This window comes from Solanum tuberosum, unplaced genomic scaffold (assembly GCF_000226075.1).
Source record: "Solanum tuberosum cultivar DM 1-3 516 R44 unplaced genomic scaffold, SolTub_3.0 scf00182, whole genome shotgun sequence".
NCBI lineage: Eukaryota > Viridiplantae > Streptophyta > Magnoliopsida > Solanales > Solanaceae > Solanum > Solanum tuberosum.
The window spans coordinates 438,071-457,253 of NW_006239108.1; the positions used below are offsets into that span (position 1 = coordinate 438,071).

Sequence of the window (19,183 nt, forward strand, 5' to 3'; positions counted from 1 at the left end):
ATGGTTGGCTATGGTCTTATATGTTAATGTTGACTTGTATTATGTCTCTTATACTTGTAAAGGAAAGGTTTTATCAAATTGATATGAAAGCAGTTATTCTTTGAAAATGTCCTTTTTAGCATGTTTGTGCATGGTCTCCATACTTAGTACTTAATTGTGCTAACCCCTTTCTTTCCCTTTTTGGACTAAAGTGTAGGGATTTGGAGATGATGACATGTCATGGCTTTGATAGGTTTCTAAGTGTTGAAGATGAAGACTTGGTGAGTCCTCATAGATTCGAGGACAATACCCAATATGTTCTTTTATGTCTTTTTAGTATTGTTTAAGTTGTGTACGGGATTAGTCCCGAATTTTGTACTCTAAAGTATTAGATGGTTTTGAGACATCATGTATAAAGTCTAGAAAGTCTTCCGCTTGCTATTTTTTTTATGCAATGTTTTCTTGGTAAAGAAAGTTTTAAATTCCTTATGGTTTTAGTGTCTATGCGATGAATGAATGCTAAGAGGCTTGTATTAGACTCTTCGAGGTCGAGTACGCCGGTTACGACTAGCGGGTGCTCCCGGGTCGTGACAGGAATCCACCCTACTACTCAAACATAAGAAGATAACATCTTCAAAAGCTCTGGAAAACTATTAGAACAGACAACCAACAACCATCCTTATTACAAGGCTAGGGAACAGCTCTTACGCAAAATATTAAAGATCATCATAAAAAAAAACATTACAAACACATCTAGACCAGAAACCACTTGGCAAATGAAAGAAACTACATGACAAAATCATCCATGCTAATAAAACCAGGAAACTCTAAACACATATTACTACTTGAAAATATGAATGAATTACACAAAAGTGAGTGAAAATTGGAGAGAACAAAACTTGACCTACATGAAGTTCCACAAGGAAAACTGAAAGGTGGGGGATTATTAAGTTCGGTGAATTTATTTCCATATCTAGAGAAGGGATGCAGCAAGTGACCATAAACACAAGGTCACATGAAAGTAGGGATATGCATAAATACCGAAAAACCAAAGAACAGAATGTCCACCCCTACCTGAAAGAAAATCCAGGACAACTTAGCAAGCAGTAGCTAGCAAAGAAAGCTTGTGCCAACTGTAAAACTCAAACCTGTAACAACCCTCGGGGGGTAAATTTCCAACGGAGGAGAACCTCAAAAATATTCATAACTCACAGTCATCTCATCAAGTATATTACCAACATATGCCATGAGCAGAATGAGTACACTATTTTGTACTGAAGTAGCTCTTGCACATCCACCACATAAATCATTCAGAAAAGACCACTATAATTGCCAGAAAATGCATACCTGAAGTAGTTTATTAATGACTTAGTCCCTTGGTACTGCAAAAATACAAGAGAACAGAAGGATGACTAAATTCCCTTCGACCACGGAATCCAAAATTTCCAAAACGAATATTACTAGCCCAACAACAGTAAATTCCCTTCTATATATGTTTGTATTTCACAAAAGATACAATTTTTTGGCTCTCTCACATCAAACATCTTCTATTTATTTCCCTCCATACGTTCCACATATTGCAAGTGGGAAAATGATCTTCCAAAACTGTTCCGTATTGTTGTCAATTCTCTGTCCTTCCCAGCTTCAGAGTAAATAAATAGGCCTTACCAATGTAATACAAAAACTCTTCAGAAACATAGTACCAATGACTCCTTGAAGCTTAAAAATGTAAAGGTACCACATAAAGCTAATGAATTCCACACGTCAAGAACAATTCAGAAATGTGAGTGCAGTTGAGCTCTTTTAGTTTTAGCACCCTATGGCTCTGCTACCATGATGCTCGACCAAGCCTCACTAACAGTGATACATCGATCCCCCGCATGTAGTTCAGTACCCGCGGGCAAGACAGAACTATCCTTGGAGAAAGCCAAACACAACGGTTTTTGTGAATATTCACAAAGATAGCAATCGTTTTTAGTAATACATCATGTGACGGTCACACCCAAAATAAGCTACTTTGATGAATTTGACCTGTAAAATCTTAATATATGTAGAACTCTTAGAGGTCTTTTGGTAAAGTGTATTAGCAAAAATAATGCATGCATTAATTATAGTAATTCCTTGTTTGGTGAATAATTTCATGCTATGTATAACTAATGAATGTGTATTAAGGAGTGTATTACTAATACCATGGATTTCTAGGTATTAGTAAAGGATTTAATACATGCATTAATATGGTTAAAGACACAATTATCCCTCAAAAGTACTTTTACATCTTTCCACCATAATTGTGAAGGATACTTTTGTAAATAAATATTTTTATACAATGCATACTATGTTTAGTACAAAACCAAACAATGCACAAGAAATAATTTATGCATAACTAATACAAGCATTACCAATACACTCTATTGAGTATTATTTTTATACATTCTACCAAACGACTCCTAATAGTGCATCAGAAAAGAGACTAAAAGACATCATAAGCAACATGCTCAAAAAAAATGCCAAGTACCATGTGATGATGTGATTTCACCTCCCTCTATGTCCCCCTCTAATATGAAAAGCAACGTATTAATTTGACCATATTTCCTGAATTAGTAGCCTACAGATATTGCTTAGAGTATGCCCCTCACATGACAAAATGGATACTGCTTAGAGTAGCCCGGCATATGGTATCACGTTATTTTCAAATCCCCATTAATTATTATTTGAAACATTTATCTACATGAATGTGTTGTGTTAAAGCATCAAACCAGAAAAAACTTGAACTTAAATTAGACGGATTACCAGTGAACAACTTCATGATGGAAGCAACAAAAGAAAGAAACAACTTCACTAACCACTTCAGCTAAAGAATAATCAGAATGTTGAGCACGTCATTTTATATACCTTCCTGAGGAACCTGAGATAATTCAATCGACTTTGAAAGACCAAAATACTATGGCATACTTCATCTTAAACTTATGAGGTTCTTAAATTACATGTTGCACTCCCACAGTAAACAACGTGATATTAGGGTGTTCTTGCATCCAGTGTTGCATTTCACAACTATAAAATTGTTTGACACATGAACTTACATGAACAGACTTATTATCAACCAAACACTACCAGGAGCATCCACGAACAACCTCGCAAACAAAAAGTAAACAGTTAAAAAGAGTATCAGCTTGCAATGGGTGATCAATCAAGACGTATCAGCCGTTTGAGGATATATATATATATATACTTGATCGAGAGAGAATCACACTGATGATTCTTGAACAGACACGTCCATGCGTTGCATGGCTCACACATGATTCTTGATTAGACAACAGACATATGCATTCGCTGCCAGGCTTAAAAAAAATCTTTAGTTGAATATTGAATTGGAAACCATCTATAGACACCAATAAGCTATATTGCTCGGACTCTTCAACAATGTACGCGGATGCGTGTCGAATTCTCCAAAAGTAGTGTATTTTTGGAGAATCCGACACAGGTACAACATCGAAAGTGGAGTCTGTGCTAGGCAATAAGGGGACAGTATTTCCAGTGTCAAGCGAATCATAAATAAATTGCAACGGCTGCAAGACTGCAATGCCTTAACTCATCATAAACATTGGGATTTAGACTCTCACTGAAGCAAGAGTAGTGTATTTTTGGAAAATCCGACACAGGTAAGACATCGAAAGTGGAGTCTGTGCTAGCCAATAAGGGGACAGTATTTCCAGTGTCAAGCGAATCATAAATAAATCGCAACGGCAGTGAGAACTTTTTCAACAGCACCGTTCACTAAACCACGCTGCAAGACTGCAATGCCTTAACTCATCATAAACATTGGGATTTAGACTCTCACTGAAGCAAGAATTAACTTACCGCAATTTCTAATTACCAATTGCAGGATAAGCAAGAACACCTGACACTCAGACTAATAAGCCCCTAACACATCTCTTGACATTTCATCTAACCACCATGTAAATTCCAGCAAGTGATAACTGTTATCAGAGACGTCATAAAATAACGAGAACAACACTGACCAAGGGAGCACATGTTCCATTTGAGTTGCTCAGGACAAATAAGGAGAAGTTCTCAAAGGGAACTTCAGAAACATTTCTATTAATTTTTTTTTATAAAGGTAACATTTGTATATCAATCATCAGCTCAAAGTTGGTATCCAAAAATTTACATCATATCCTCCCTCCACACGTGTGTCGAGCATAAACAAAAGATAAAGAAAGAAAGAAGAAAAAAGAGAACTATCCCTAGATCCTCCTTTCACCTTTATAAGGACCCTAGAATGTCTACAATAGCCACAAGGTCATCGATATACTCTGAACTACACAAATAGCAAAAAGTGATAATGCAGTTCATTTTAATCTTGTGCAGAGGGCTACTCTTGTTATCAAAATTCCCAGAATTCCTTTCTTTCCATATGGTCCACCAAATAACATTTCTATTAATTAAAAAGATCTAATTGCAACTTCAACACCTTCCCTCCTCCTTAGTCCGGGCTTGGGACCGGCAGATTTAACAGGCGGAGTTACAAGGGTTCACCGAAACACAAAATGTAGCAACGAATAAACCAACACTACCACAAAAGAAACCACAAGGAAAACCACGAAACAATGTGAGATCATATAGAACTATCAAAAATACTTCATTGGCACTTGGAACTACTGCCCTTCTAGGCAACATTCATAACTGGAAGAAGTGGACAAAATTACACTGTCAAAACCAAAATTCGTAGTCATGGTGCTAGAATATTTTGTTATTTTTTTTAAAACTTGGTGTTGAATAATATTGTATCCTATTATCATGGAAAATTCTCAAAACTTAAAATTGGAGAAGAGCTCGTAGTGCTTGGTACATTGCTGCAAACCTCATTGAAAATAAGTCAGTGATAGAATACAGTGGAGCATTCTCATAGCTTACTTTGGAGATAGTTGTGCTTCGACAAAAATAATGATAATGATATTATCACATATATGATGTCACGTGATAGACAACTTTTTGGGCCCCGTCTAATGCAAAACATGATTCCAATGACAAGATACTACTACTTCAGAGATGTATAGCAGCTACAAAGTAAAAATGTCAATAGACAACTTTTGGGCCCTGGCTAGTGCAAAACATGACTTCAAATGCCAAGGTATTACTTCAGAGATGCATGCCTCCAACTGGTCCCTAGTCTTTTTATGAGATTGTGTAAGGGGTAATTGTGCAATGGGAGGATCGTTTGAGTAGTACGTGAATATCAATTCAATCTTTACCTCTCATACCATGAAGAAATTGCATTCGTGAAAATCCACAATTTCATATCACCTTCAACAACTTAAAATATATATAATATCCAGAAAGCAGATTCTCCAGTTTTGGAGCTACGACGTATCTGCACAAAGAAAGAACAATATGTACCCTGGAATCAATTTTTTACACCAGCTCCATCACTACAAGCATGGAACCTTGGTCCTTCCCTGCTCTCACATCTACCACAAAGGAGAACACAACATTAAGTTTCAGGATGCTTCATCAAGTGCTGCTTCCAGAGTTGAAACTTCCATTTGTACAGATATGAGAGGAAGCATCTCCTGTTATTCCCTGAACTCAAGCTTATCACATCCCAGATAAATAATCCACAGATACCAATCCCAAATCAAAAGAGACCAAATAAGCATGTGAGATAAGCCAAAGAAAGAGATACCCAACTCATCATAACAACCCAAAATAGAAAGTTGCTTCACACCTATACTTGTTAGAATGTTACCCTGTAGACCACCTATATTCAGTAACTGCATTTCGTACATGTGAGGAGACAATAATTTGAGAACATTTAGTTTTACTCAATAGCTAAAACTCTACCACCGACACCGCTGCCCTAACAGAACACTCATCCTCCATAAACTGCAAGGTGCACTTAGATTAACAAATTACTACACATCGTAGGAGAAAGCACATTAGCTAGTACGGAGACTAGAACACCCAAGTGTAGTCGAACACACACCCACAAAATAACCAGAAGCAATAGTAATGTTAATCCGAACCAGAGATTTGAATACTTTGGAACATGCAAAAATGACTAGAACAATGTCAAAACAGGAATCCAAGTGTCCATACCAGGAACTTCTTCAGTTTAACATGCTCCGGAACAACCGATTTTACTATCTTCCAACTTCCCACCACTTCTGGGGAGCAAAAACTGCTTATATGGAACTGAATTAATGTATATTCGTCAAAAAAAATGTCCTGCGTACCTATCGCTCTCAAAATAGCTATAAGACACTTTAGAGGAAAGAGGAACAAAAGCTAGACAAACAGTTGCTCAAAACCAAGATCTCTGAGCTGATAACTCTTGACTGGCAAATTTAGACAACTGCAGCTTAGAGGAGAGAAAAGTACACCAAACAAACTGAAACCAAAGCTTCCATGCTACTTCAAGATGCTAATACCTTCTCAGCTTCACAAACAGTACACTCACATCCGTAGTGCTGTTTTACAGGTAAGAGATCCAGATCAGCAAATACAACAAATGCTTAAAAAACATGAGTCGAATTGTCGAACATTATCAAAACCACTGTATGACTATAACAGACTGCTTCTTAGAACCTCCTTGATCCATCCCTTCTCATGTTTGGTGGGTTCATTGGGTGGAAAACGAAATATCACTGTGCAACTAAAAATTTGCTCACGGTAGATAACACAAAAAATTCACAACTCATAACACCTGTACACACCATTTAAAGCTCATGGGCAGTTAATACATAAAGAAAGCCAGAAAACATGGGAGAGAGACCCTCTTCGTGATTTTGAATGAGCCAATCACCTAACAACATGGAATACAGAAAGCAACATCTATGAGGGAAGACACAGAAACTTGTACTAATAGTGCTCCATAGGAGAAGATGCAAGAAAAGATGATCTGCTGCTGGTACCAGAGGTGAGGTTTACTTTGTTACAAAAGAATGAAAGATCATTGACACCCAACAGCAGAAACTGCATGGTCTATACCCTTACCATCATACTACCACAAGTAGAACCAGAAAAAAATTGGCATAACCTAAAGTGAGAAACCAACAAAAGTGAGAATTTACAGCAAAGTCAAACTTCAAAATAAATCTGCAAACCCAGGGACTTCCAAGCACATGAGGCCAAGTATTCTGCTAGACGTTCTTTTCTGCAACCGACAGATCTTCTCATTTTCCATACCATTATAGAGCAAAATCAGAAAACTTACGAATACAACTGCACCAACAAATACAGACCTTATCCAATTCTGTAAATACCCAAAAAATCATCAACCATCTCTGGTCATCAGGAAAATGAACAGATAATAATGGCAAGAAACCTCAAAAAAATCATCCTAGACTCCTCCCAACCACCAAGCTTCCAACAGCTACAAACCATGGAGAAGAAACCTGCACCTGGGAGAAAATTGAAACCCACCAGATCAGATAAGACAACTGGCAGAAGAAAAGAACTCGAGTTGCCTGCCCTCCCCATTATGACCAAGCAGGGATGTTTATAGAGTAACACGATGAAACAAATGAGTACAAGATTAAGTAGAGAGATATCAACACCAAACCATCAAAGACAAACATATAAAGATCATGTAATCAAAACCACCAGACATTCTCATTATCACATTATGCAAGACCTGAATAAAATCTTGCACACATGGAGCCACTATCAACATCTCTAACCATCAGAAAGAGGCTGCCAGCTCTACCCCCATTAGGGGAAGGGGGAGAAAGAAGATAGGTCTTAACCGAAACCTGATTCACAAAAGAATTCCAAGAGAACTCCTAAGAACCTGCACCTAAAATCATAGTCGGAACCCTCTTCACCAAAATGTTGTTTCCTAATGATACAACCAAGAAAATCAAAGCACAGTGGAACATACTCATAGATTATATACAAGGAAAAATTATTTTTAAAAAAAACAGAAAACTCCTCTAAAATCATACGATATCCAAAGTATAACAGCCATACGTAAAGTGCAACATGTGAATGAAGAGTTATACTCCATGAATGGAGGCAAAGACAGCAGCATTTTTTCAAAATTGTCACAGCTCGGTCTGGGGCGGGCTTCTTAGAAGATCCCCATTTACTTGTGCAAGGTTCCTACTCAATCACCAATACAAGAAACCCAAGGAGCAAGGAACAATTTCGGAAATAAGAAATGAACTATAGCTGGTAGTAGAACACGAGGAGAACCAAGTGATGAAACCATCAGTGACTGATCTGTGAAGTGTCATTTGGCTGAACAGACTATCTGGTTAGTAACATTTTTTTTGAAACTTTTTTTATTTATTTTTTTTGAAACTCTTATCTGGTTAGTGACATTTTACAAAACATACCATCTGTGAAGTGACATTTGACTCAACATACACCAATGATATAGCAACACCACAGAGAATGACAGAACAAAGGTTACCTATAATCAATGGTGATTTCAACCATATTAAGAAAATTAGTGCAAACCTTAACTTGGAAGAGTATCTAGAATAACAAGATTTGTTGAAAAAATTCCCAACTTGCACGATGATCTGATATGTGATGGATTTACAAGGGTATATTTCATGAGACGATCTTTTACACAGAAAAAAATAGTTACCTTTGTGTTGAATATATGACCTTTTACACAAAAGATGAGCCAAGTTTTTTACTTGATCTGCTCTAAATCCAATGAATTGCCGCTAGCTCTTTGATGCAAAGACTGTTCAAATGGCAATGTTTCATGGAGAAAAAAAGTGTGAAAGATCTCTCTTTTTGCATTAAAGTTTTACATAATAGCTGACAGTCTGAAGCAACTCCTCAAATGACTGAATATCTGAAACATAATAGGCATGTTAAAAAACAAGAAAAAAATAGGAGAGACCTCCAAAAATAAAAAGAGCCTTCAATTTTGTATTATATTTTGAAATAGGTAACTTTGAAAAAAGAGGCTTCATTACCCAACAATTAGCCTGAAAATAGTGATTATGGCTGCAGATAGTGCACCCAATAAAAGAATCAGAAATTGAATGATATGACCATGTGCGGTAAGCACCACTGACATGCAAAATTCTCAATTAAACTCACTACAAGAAGAGCACCGTTTCAAAGAGAGTACAGTAAAAAAAAATATCATACTGACAAGAGGAGAACTGAACTGAAAATTCGGCACTCACAGCAGCTTGAACCAAATGAAACCTTAACATAAATCAACAAACAAAAGCTGCCCCATGGAAAGAAGAATTTTACTTCTTCAAGACCACAACTGCAAACACAGAAAGAAGGAACAGTACAAAACTGGCAAAACCCAAACCACTTGGGAAATCACTACAGAAGACGTAGACAATATTTAGAAACCCCCTTTTTCTCGAAGCACTAACAATATCCAGATTGCAGTGCAAGCACCTAAACGACCAGTTAACTAAACACTAACCTTTACAGATTGCAAATCTAATCCCCCCATACTGTTCACTGTGTAGTATATAGATCCTACTATCCTCCAATAATGTTCTCTATGTGGTATATACATCCTTCCAATAGACGAAACAGAAAACTGGAGTGATAAGCAAAAAGAAAATGAAAACAAAGAAGATAAGAAGCAAGACACGGAAGGTAGATGAGCGCTTTACAGGGCTATGGAAAGATCTAGAATTTACCGAGTACCTACCAAATGTCCACACCCATAAGAGACTTCATCAGTTGGATCACAGCAAACATAAGCATCTGGACTAAAACCTGAAAATGCACTTGTGGAAAGAATTGTCGTAGCTGAGAACTTCTGTATAACAGCACTTCTGACAACGAGATAAGGGATCTCTATGAACAAGGAAGAAAACTAAATCGAAAAGATAGATACTAATAAAGCCTGGACCAAGGAAACCTCAACGCTAATTGACAAACAAGGTTGCTCCATGAAAGTAGATCGAGAAAGACCCAACGACAGCAAGCACAAAAAGAAGGGAACAGTCGAGTGGAAAGCCGTGAAACCCATGCCACATTAGAAGAGATCACTAGAGATGCAAAGCTCCCTTCCCTTGGTGCTTGATGATATCCAAATTGCAGTGCAAGCACCAAAATGGCAAAGAAGCATGGTGCACAAGGATACACACTGAAACCAATCTTCGAGACTACCAAATCTGATCCCCTCACTGTCACCATGTGGTCTACACAGATACATCCAAACAAACAAAACCAAGTGGCACGATAAACATAAGAAAACAGGAGCAGAAAAGATAAGTAGCAAGAACACACCAAAGTAGAGGAGCTCTTAGGTCCATATGAAAATCTAAAATGTACTTCTCACGTGTCCATAACAATCAGGGATCTCATCAGTTCGATCATCCAAGAAAATAAGCATCTAGAACAAAAATTTCACAACTTCAGAGTACAACACACACACTAGTGGAAAATATTATCAGTGCTGAATGTTGAGAACTTCCACACAACAGTAGTTTCCAAAAAGAGAAAAAGGACCCACTGATTAAGAAGAAAACTGAATTGAAGTTCATTCTCAGGAAGATCCAACAGTTACATGCACAAGAAGAACGAAACAGGTAAGTGCAAAACATGGGAAACCCATACAACGCAGGGGTGATCACTAGAGATGCCAAACAATGTAGCATTTCAAACTGCCCTCTTCTTGGAGCATGTGATATCCAATTATCCAGATTGCACCAAAATGGCAAGAAACAGGGTCCACAATGATGCTCACCAAAAGCGAACTACAAAATTTCCAAAACGTATCCTCTTCACTATCATATCACCATGTGGCAAAAATTCATTCATCCAACCAAAATAAATCAACTAGTAGGCTAAACGAACACAGAGATGGTAAGTAGCGAGAACACGAAAGTAGAGGACTGCATTACATGGTCATCAAAAGTTCCAAATTTTGAACACACTTATCAAATGTCCATAACCATCAAAATCTCACAAGTTGCATCTGGATTACTTAAAAGAAAAAATATGGCGACAAAATATAAACCAGTGAAGCAGGGCTGACAAACAGAGAAGGGAACAATTCTGATTACGGAAGAAAACCTGAATTGAAGATCTCAATGATTATTAAAAGCATCAACCAAAAAACCTCAACATAAATTGACAGACAAGGCCGCTGCATGAAAAGAAGAATCTACGGCTCAGTAAGACCCAGCAACTGCAAGCACAGAAAGAATGGAACAGTTAAAGTGCAAAGCTGGTGAAGCACGCTACGTAGAATTTACTAGAAATACCAAGACAAGATTGAGAACCGCCTTCTTCCAAAGCCTCTTGGTAATATCCAGATTGTAGTGCAAGAACAACATGGACAAGAAACATGCTGCACAAGAATGCAGTACACCAACCATCAAAATCTTCCACAACTAATCCCCTCAACTGTCACCATACATCCATCCAACAAACAAAATCAAGCTAGTGTAATACAAAAGTAAAAGGAAGCAGAGAATATGAGCAGCGAGAACAACAAAAGAGAAGACCATTTTACGAGGCTTTCAGAAGATTCAAAATTGAGTACTTGTTAGGTGTCCACAAGACCATAACCATCAGAAAACTCATCAATTGGATAATTGAAGAAAATAAGCATCTGAACTGAAAACCAAAAACGACGATAGAATATGACCAAAAAAAATTATTTAGTTGAAAATCTCAGTGCTCATACAAGCCTCAACCATGAAAACCTCGACATAAATTGGACAAACAAAGCCGCTCCATCAAAAGAATATTTTACTCTATAAGACCCAATGGCTGCAAGCACAAAAAAAAGGGTACAATCAAGTCCAAAACTGACAAAACCCATACCACCTAAGAAATCACTAGAGATGCCATATAGACGAGATTTAAAAAACCCCTTCATTGTTGAAGCCCTGATCAATATGTTCTGATTGCAGTACAAGAACCAAAAATACCAAGAGGGTACAGATTGCAGTGCAAGAACCAAAAAGACCAACAGGGTATAGAGATAGCATACTGGACATCAACCTTTGAAATCTCCAAATCTTTAACCTGTAATACTGCCACCATATAGTCTACATATCCATCCAACAAAAATAAAAAGTTGACAACCAAAAGAAAATGGCAGGAAAAAACATATGTAGCTAGAAGACCAGAAGTACAGGAGCACTTAATGGCGCTGTCAAACTATAAGATCAAAAATTGACGGAGTACTTATCAGGTGTCTATAAGCAGAGACCTCATCTGTCGAAGACTGATAATACAGAATGAAGTGCAAGCACAGAAATGGCAAAGAAACAAGGTGCACAATGAACACTGGGCATCAACCTTCGGAACTTTCCAAATCTAATCCTCTTAACTGCCATCCATCCAACAAACAAAATCAATCTGGAAGCAGAGTACAACACATACTAGTTGAAAATATTACCATTATTGAGGACTTCCACACAACAGTAGTTTTGACAAAGAGAAAAGTGACACGCTGATTAAGGAAAAGCTGAACAAAAGTTCATTCTGTGGAACACCCAATGATTACATGCACAAATAGAACGAAACAAGTACAAAACATGGGAAACTCATACCACGAAGAGAGATCACTAGAGATGCCAAACAATGCAACATTGCAAAGCGCCCATTACTTGAAGCCTGGTGATACCCAATCATCCAGATTGCAGTGCAAGCACCAGAATGGAAAGAAATAGGGTCCACAGGGATGCACATCGAAACCAAAGCACAAAATTCACAAATCTTACCCTCTTACTATCATATCACCACCATGTGGCCTACAAACACTCATTCAACCGAAACTAAATCAACTGGTAAGCTAAACGAAAGCAGAGAAGTTAAGCAGCTAGAACACAAAAGTAGAGTGCGTTACAGGGCTATCAAAAGATCCAAGACTGAGTTTGAATATACTCATCAAGTGTCCATAACCATGGAGTTCTCATCAGTTGGATCATTAAAAAACATAAGCATCTGGATTACTTAAAAAACTGTAACAAAATACACACTAGTGAAGCAGTGTTGACAAAGAGAAAAGCGAACCATCTGATAGTGGAAGAAAACTGAATTGGAGATCTCAATAATCATTAAAGCATCAATCAAAAAACCTCAAACACAATTGACAGACAAGGCCGCTACATGAAAAGAAGAATCTACGGCTCTGTAAGACCCAACGGCTGCAAGCACAGAAAAAATGGAACAGTTAAGTGCAAAGGTGGTGAAGCCTGTACCACCTAGAATTCACAAGAAATGCCAGACAAGATAGAGAACCGCCTTCTTTCGAAGCCTCTGATAGTATCCAGATTGTAGTGCATGCACTAACATGGCCAAGAAACAGGGTGCACACGATGCAAAACGGTACACCAACCTTCAAAATCCTCCAGGCCTAATCCCCTCAACTTTCACCATACATCCACCCAACAAACAAAATCAAGCTGGCATAATACAACAAAAAGGAAGAAGAAAAAATGAGCAGCGAGTACTTGTCAGGTGTCCATAAGACCATAACCATCAACCATCTGGAATCTCATCAGTTGGATAATTAAAGAGACTAAGCATCTGGACTAAAAAACAAAAATGACAGTAAAATGACACAGTAGTAAAAACAAAAACTATTTTAGTTGTAATCCCAGTACTCATAAAAGCCTGAACTAAGGCAACCTCGACATGAATGGACAAGTGGCTTCCATGAAAAGAATAATTCACTGCTCTTTAAGACCCAATGGCTGCATGCACAAAAAAAAGGGTACAATCAAGTTCAAAGTTGATGAAAGCCCACACCAAAGAAATCATTAGAGATGCCACATAGACAAGATTAAAGAACCCTTCTTCGTTTAAGCCCCGACAATATATCCAAATTGCAGTGCAAGAACCAAAAAGACCAAGAGGGTACAGAGATACCATACTGGATATCAACCTTATCAATCTCCCAATCTTAACCTCTAATATTGTCACCATATAGTCTGCACATCCATCCAACAAAAAAAATGGCAGCAAAGAACATATGTAGCTAGAAGACCAGAAGTAGAGAAGCACTTTATGAAGAGATAGATCCACAAATCGAGTACTTATCAAGTGACTATAACCATAATGAGGAGAGAACTCATCAGTTGGATCATTGAAGAACAAATTGTCTGGATTAAAAGCTTCATGGCAGCAGAACACAATACACACTTGCAAGAAAATATTATCTTAGTCAAAATAACATCCATACAACAATAGTTTTGACAGAGAAAAGGGACCTATAAGGAAAGAAAACAGAATCGAAAATCTCAATACTCATGAAAGACTCTACTAAAGAAACCTCAACACAAACGGATAAACACGGCCGCTTCATGAAAAGAATAATCCACTGCCCTATGGTTCAATGGCTACAAGAATTGAAAGAAAGAAACAGTTAAGTGCAAATCTGACAAACCCCGAAACCACCCATGTAATCACTAAATATGCTATAGACAAGACTAAAAACCCCCTTATGTCAAAGCCCGGAAATCCAAATTGCAGTGCAAGCACCAAAGACCAAAAGGTGACAGAGGATCACATGTTGATTATAACCAAGCTTTGAAATTTCCAAATCTGAATGTCCATAACAGTACCACCACCATATGGCTACACATCTATCCAACCAAAACAAACTATCATGATAATATAAAAAAAATGGAAGACAAAAGATAATAAGTAGCTAGAAGAACAAAAGTAAAGAAGTATTTTACATCACTATAAAAAGATCTAGGATTGGCCGAGTACTTCTTTAGGTGCCCACACAAAAGACCTCATCACCATAGGACACCTCACAACTTGGATCATCCAAGAGCATATGCTTCTGGACAAAGAACTCATGGCAGCAGAAAAATACAACACACTGGTCAAAAATAATATCCTAATTGAGAAACTTCCATACAAAAGTAGTTTTGACAAAGATAAGAGGAGCCATGAGAGAAGAAAACTGAATTGAAAATTATCGATACTCATAAAAGACTGAACTTAAAAGGCCTCAACTCATATGGACAAACAAGATCACTCCATGAAAAGAAGAATCCACTGCTCTGTAAGACCCAATGGCTGCAAGCAAAGGAATAAAGGAAAGAATACTTGCAAAGCTGACGAAACCCACTAGAAAATGCAAGATAAGATTGAAAAACCCCTCTCATATCCTGATAATATCCATATTGCGGTGCATCCACAAAACTGGCAAAGAATCAAGATTGAGAAACCCCTCTATCTCGCCTAATAATATTCAGATTGTAGTGCCAGCACAAAAATGGCATAGAAACAGGTTGCACAAGAATGGACACTGGGCATTAACCTTCAAAATTTTCCAAATCTAATCCTCTACTGTCATCCATCCAACAAATAAAATCAATCTGGGGTGAAACAAACAGGAAGCAGAGAACGGACCCACTTGATGGGGCTGTCAAGAGATCTAGGATTGAGTTTTGATTTCTTATCAGGTGTCAATAAGACCATATACCCATCAACCAACCAGGAATCTCGTAATCTCATCAATTGGATCATCGAAGAACACAAGCATCCGATCTACAAACTAAAAATGGCAGAGCAGAATACAACACACACTAGTGCAAGAAAAACTAATTTAGCTGGGAACTACCATATAACGGCAATTTTTGACAAAGAGAGGAGGGACCACTCTGATTGAGGAAGAAAACTGAAATGAGAATCTCAGTACTCATAAAACCTGAAGTAGAAGAACATCAACACAAATGTCCAAACAAAGCCCCTCCATGAAAAGGATAGTTCACTGCTCGGTTAGACCCAACTGCAAGCACAGAAAGGAGGCTGCAAGCACAGAAAGAAGGGAACAGTTAAGTGCAAAGCTGACAAAACCCTTATCACCTAAGAAATCACTAGAGACGCAAGAGATATTGAAAAACCCCATTAGTCGAAGCCTGACAATATCTATCTTGGAGTGCAAGCACAAAAAAGACAGAAAAAGGTGCAAAGGAACGCCTACCGGATACAAGCATTCGAAGTTCCCAAAACTAATCCTCTATTAATATCACCATGTGGTCTACACATACATTCACCAATAAACAAGATCAAGCAGGTGTGATAACCAAGGGAAAACGAAAGCAGAGAGAAAATAAGTAGCTAGGACACAAAAGCCAGAGGAGCACTTTACGGCACTATCAGAGATCCAGAATTGACTTTTGACTACTTATACAGTGCCCATAACACCACAAGAGATAGCAGGATTATCAAAGAACATGAGCATCTGAACCATGAACTAAAACTGGCAGCGTTACACACACAAGTGAAGAGAAATATCATAATTGAGAACTTCCATAAGCAGTAATGACAAAACTTCGAGAGACTGAAAAATCCAATACCTATAGTCAAAAACCTGGGAACTGTTGCATCCTTCCCGAGACGAACACCAAAGCAAGACACTTACTCCTGTAGAACGACTTGCACCTAGATGCCCATCCATGTATTCTTGACAGCTAAGAATGACATCCACTGATGACCAAACCAAATAAGTTGAGCGAGGAGAAACATGATAAGCATCAATATTAACATTAAAGATGGAAGTCAAGATATCAAATCCAAACTGATAGCTCCTCTCTATGGTTATGACAACATAAGACGATGGGACTCGTTCATCTCAAGATCTAAATTCCCACTTCTACTCATATTCTGATTCAACAGAAGGAAATTGCTAGGTTTTAGAGTAGTAAATAGGGTGACAAAATAATGTACACAACACACGATTTCTCACAACAAAAACCTCAGAATTTTCCAAAACCTGGAAGCAATACTCGATTTCCCCCAAAACTGCATCCAAAATGGACCTTACCATACCAGCTTCCAATTTCTAAAATAAAAACATTGGAAATCAATCGAAGGTACACCAAGAAAATGGGAACAAATTAAATATTTGCACTGGAAAGGTACCCATAATCATTCTCCTATCATTATTACCCAGACCTTCAACCAAACACCAATAACGAATCAAAAGATCCAAAATTGATTACTTGTTAGGTGTCCACAAAACCATAACCATCAACCATCAGGAATCTCATCAGTTGGAAAATTGAAGAAAATAAGCACCTAAACGAAAAACCAAAAATGATGATAGAATATGACACACACTAGTTGAAAAAAAATTAGTTGCAAATCTCAGTACTCATACAAGCCTGAACCATGGAAACCTCCACAGAAATTGGACAAACAAAACCTCTCCATCAAAAGAATATTTTACTGCTCTGTAAGACCCAATGGCTGCAAGCACAAAAAGAAGGGTACAATCAAGTCCAAAACTGACAAAACCCTTACCACCTAAGAAATCACTAAGAGATGCCATATAGACAAGATTAAAAAACCCTTCTTTGTTGAAGCCTTGACCAATATGTCCATATTACAGTGCAAGAACCAAAAAGACCAAGAGGGTACACATATACCATACTGGACATCAACCTTTGAAATCTCCAAATCTTTAACCTCTAATACTGCCACCATATAGTTCGACCTGTCGTCACATATGAAATAACGGACGGTAAAAATTTAGGAGCCCTTTTTCTACCGGATCCATTGCAGGAAAGGGATAATGTGTAACTTCGAATTGTCAACTATCTCCTTTATAGTCTAAACATCCATCCATCAAAAATAAGAAGCTGTGACAACCGAAAGAAAATCGCAGGAAAGAACATATGTAGCTAGAAGACCAGAAGTGGAGGAGCACTTTATGGCACTGTCAAAAAGTAAGATCCAGAATTGACCGAGTACTTACTGGTAAAACTTCATGGCAGCAGAACACAACACACACTGGTGAAAAATATTATCTTAGTTGAGAAACTGTCAGTCTTTCATGCAACAATAGTTTTGACGGAGAAAAGAGAGCCATACGGGAAGAAAACTGAAATTAAAAATTGCAGTACTCACAAAAGACTTAACTAAAGAAACCTCAACACAAATGAACAAACACAGCCGCCTCATGAAAAGAACAATTAACTGCCCTGTAGCCAAAGGCTGCAAGAACAGAAAGAAGGGAACAGTTAAGTGCAAATCTGACAAACCCCAAACCACCCAAATAATGACTAGATATGCCATAGACGAGACCGAAAACCCCCTTTTCGAAGCCCAGACAATATCCAGATTGCAGTGCAAGCACCAAAAAGTCCAAAAGGTGGCAGAGGATCGCATGTTGGTTAACCAACCTTTGAAATTTCCAAATTTGAACGTCCATAACAGTGTCACCGTACGGTCTACACATCCATCAAACCAAAAAAACTAGTGTGATAACAAAAAAATATGGAAGCAGAGAAGATAAGTAAGTAGCTAGAAGAACAAAACAAACAAAGTATTTTACGCCACTATCAAAAGATCCATTGGCCGAGTACTTATCAGGTGTCCATAGCCATAAGAGACTTCATCATCACCATAAGAGGCCTCATCAATTGGACCATCTAAGACATATGTGTCTGGACTAAGAACTTCACGGTAGCAGAATACAATCACTGGTGAAAAATAATGTCCTAATTGAGAAACTTCCATACAACAGTAGTTTTGAAAAGACAAATGAGTCATTAGGGAAAAAAAACTAAATTGAAAATTATCCATACTCGTAAAATACAGAACTAAAGAAACCTCAACACCACATATGGACAAATAAGGCCTTCTATGGGAAGAAAAATCCACTGCTTTGTGAGACCCAATGGCTGCAAGCAAATGAATGAAGGGAAGAGTTACGTGCAAAGTTGATGAAACCCACTAGAAAATGCCAGACAAGATTGAAGAACCCCTCTCAAAGCCTGATAATATTCAGATTACAGTGGAAGCACAAATATGGCAAAGAAACAAAATTGGAAACCCCCTCTGTCGAAGCCTGATAATATTCAGATTGCAGTACAAGCACAGAAATAGGCAAAGAAACAGGATGCACAGGAATGGACTCTGGGCATCAACCTTCGAAACTTTCCAAATCTAATCCTCTTAACTGCCATCCATCCAACAAACAAAATCACACTGGGATGATACCTTAGTTGCGCGGACTCTCCACTTTTAATGCCGCACCCGTGTCGGATTCTCCAAAAACACACTACATTTGGCGAATCCGACACGCACCCGTTGACATTTTGAAGAGTCCGAGCAGCAACATAGGGTGATACAACAAATGGAAAGCAGAATAAAACACACACTGGTTGAAAATATAACCATTATTGAGAACTTCCACACAACAGTAGTTTTGACAAAGAGAAAAGGGTCCCACTTATCAAGAAAAAAACTGAACTGGAGTTCATTCTGTAGAAGACCCAACAGTTGC

General features: G+C 37.9%; 2 long non-coding RNA genes across 10 annotated transcripts; both read right to left on the bottom strand.

Annotated features, from left to right (window-relative positions):
* Positions 1-5,255: 5,255 nt before the first annotated feature.
* On the bottom strand, positions 5,256-9,866 carry LOC107061968 (uncharacterized). The gene is made up of 2 exons (XR_001474331.1): positions 9,620-9,866; positions 5,256-9,505 (listed from the first exon to the last, which is right to left on the bottom strand). It is a non-coding gene; the product is annotated as an uncharacterized lncRNA (long non-coding RNA).
* Positions 9,867-10,284: 418 nt separating this feature from the next.
* LOC102579777 (uncharacterized) lies at positions 10,285-18,450 on the bottom strand. 9 transcript variants are annotated; one of them, XR_001474337.1, is made up of 6 exons: positions 17,980-18,450; positions 17,651-17,889; positions 15,875-16,380; positions 12,483-15,699; positions 10,993-11,269; positions 10,285-10,673 (listed from the first exon to the last, which is right to left on the bottom strand). It is a non-coding gene; the product is annotated as an uncharacterized lncRNA (long non-coding RNA). The 9 variants fall into 9 exon arrangements; XR_001474338.1 differs by having other exon boundaries at positions 15,875-15,931; positions 16,251-16,380; positions 17,651-18,450; XR_001474334.1 differs by having other exon boundaries at positions 12,483-14,519; positions 14,616-15,699; positions 17,651-18,450.
* Positions 18,451-19,183: the final 733 nt, after the last annotated feature.